At 28.2% G+C, this 2,284-nt stretch overlaps 1 non-coding gene across 1 annotated transcript; it reads right to left on the minus strand.

Moving 5' to 3' along the window:
* Positions 1-265: 265 nt before the first annotated feature.
* Positions 266-336, minus strand: Trnag-gcc (transfer RNA glycine (anticodon GCC)). Its single transcript has one exon. It is a non-coding gene; the product is annotated as a tRNA-Gly (tRNA).
* Between the last annotated feature and the right edge of the window lie 1,948 nt (positions 337-2,284).

A 2,284-nucleotide genomic window follows, 5' to 3' on the forward strand; every position in this document is an offset into this window, starting at 1 on the left:
ATCGCTGAAACGAATGAACCGACAAACATAGCCCAGTCGAACCTGAACCCAACATCCAGCAAGAATTATATTATTTATATACATACATATATACTTATGTTTTACCATTAAAAACGCTGCTAATATTTATAACTTCATTCGTATGAGTACAAAAATTTCTGTTATATTATTTATTTATAATACCACTGTTGTCCAATATGTATACAGTATCGAAATTTTGTAATGGCCCACATTAAAAAAACCTATAATTATTGCAAAAAATTTTTGCATCGGCCGGGAATCGAACCCGGGCCGCCCGCGTGGCAGGCGAGCATTCTACCACTGAACCACCGATGCTGATGATATTAAATTGGTTTTATTTATTCAATATAAAACTATTTTTCTTGCTTTATATGTAGTGCACTTCAACACTGTTGATTTTCACTTCTACCTGCTATTACAAAATAAATATTTTAGTACGAATTCCTAGCTATTGATTTTCATCTTACTACTTTGTTGCTTTCAATTCAAGTACACGTTAAAGGCAACAAAATTTTTATTATTTTCTCGGTGCTTACAATTTTATATGTTTAACATTGTGTAATGATATTAAATCTCAAATTACAGCGAAGAAATTACAGAGATCCAAACAAAAACAAAAAAAAAAATTTAATCGTGCAAGAAGAAACTTGTATTTTGTGTTAGTTAAGTCAATGAAATAGTTACGTTTATAGTTTTTTATATTGAAGAAGCTACCATTGCTTTATTATTTTTTCATTTTTACCTCTTGTTATCGAATTTCTCGGTTTTTTATATCAAAAGATATTTTCAACTCATCATCAGTTTTATACCATCATCAATTTTTATTCTCAACTTTCTTTACTTTATTTTTATTTTTTGCTCATAATGATGAGTGATTAATTTTGCACAACTGTCTTATATCTATACCTATAGTATACGAATATACGTCATATAAACATAAATGTGGTACATGTGTGCACAGTATAAAAATTGTGTGTTGTATATTTATTGATTATTTGTATTTTAGTTCAAGGTTATTTATATTTTTGAGTTTCAGAATTAATCCAGCAATTTGGACAAACTTTTCGAATATCGGATATTGCCGTTGTGTTAACAACCTTTTGTTCATCGAAGTAAATGAACGGTTTCGCAAAATTTTTGACTTCTATTTTAATTTGGAAAATAATAAAAGCAAATGTAGAGAAGATTAGGGCTGATGGTAATAGAAGCCAACAATCATAAATCATTTTTCCAATTACATTTAAAATTTTTCCTTAATTTAATTTAAGGAAATGCAACATCGAAATTTAAGACCGCATTTATTTTGGAGTTCATCGACCAACGCTGAATTAATTTTAACAGCTGACCTATAATTTTAAAAATAATTTCACATTAAATCTTTTGTATTATGTTGATCTTGTTCAGAGTAAGTTATTGAATTTATATAAAAATCTATACCGAAATGAGTTTAATAATAGAACAGAGAATAAGTTTTTATTGTGGTTTTCGTGGAGCTTCTCCTTCTGATACCTAAGTTTCAATCGTATGAGTATTAAAAAATTTTGCAATTTTATACCTTAATAAGCCATAAAATACATATATGGTTTGTGGAAAGGAAATAATTACATTATTTTTACATGCTACCTTTTGATTTCATCTTGCGTTTTTGAAAACTTTGCCAAAGCACTAAGTAAAATTAGCAACAGTAATTGTTAAAGTGAATCAAATACTATAACATTTATATCTGTATGAGTTTTAGTAATGAAAATAAGATTTTTTAATTCTTAAAACTGGAGGAGGAAAAATAATATTATGTATTTTTCTTGGGAATTAATCAGAAAGGAATTAAATAAAAGGCTTTCCATATAAATTTTTTAAGAAAGCATAATATTTTGTATAATATGCTTAAAAAAGCAAAACAAATTTGCATTTGCCTGCAAACACAAATACACAATTGTGTATACTTATTTACATACATATGCATATATTTATCTGCATATGCATTTATAACAGTTTCTTCTTTTTTTTATACCCGTATGTTCAAAGAGTATTATAAATTTGCCTTACGTTCGTAACGCTAAGAAATAATTGCATGAAATATAGACATAAGTGTATGTTCTTGAACTGCGTCTAATTCTGAGCCGTTTGGCCGTCCGTCCCGACGAGCTAAGCTTAGCTAAAAACTAATTGAGCTAAGCTTACGTAAATTGGATGTGATCGAGGCAGTGTTTTTCGGTTATCTGCTATACAACTTCAAAAGTTATTTAGTCATATCAAAGAAATT

This window comes from Condylostylus longicornis, unplaced genomic scaffold (genome assembly GCF_029603195.1).
Source record: "Condylostylus longicornis isolate FDR11 unplaced genomic scaffold, ASM2960319v2 ptg000010l, whole genome shotgun sequence".
NCBI classification, from domain to species: domain Eukaryota; kingdom Metazoa; phylum Arthropoda; class Insecta; order Diptera; family Dolichopodidae; genus Condylostylus; species Condylostylus longicornis.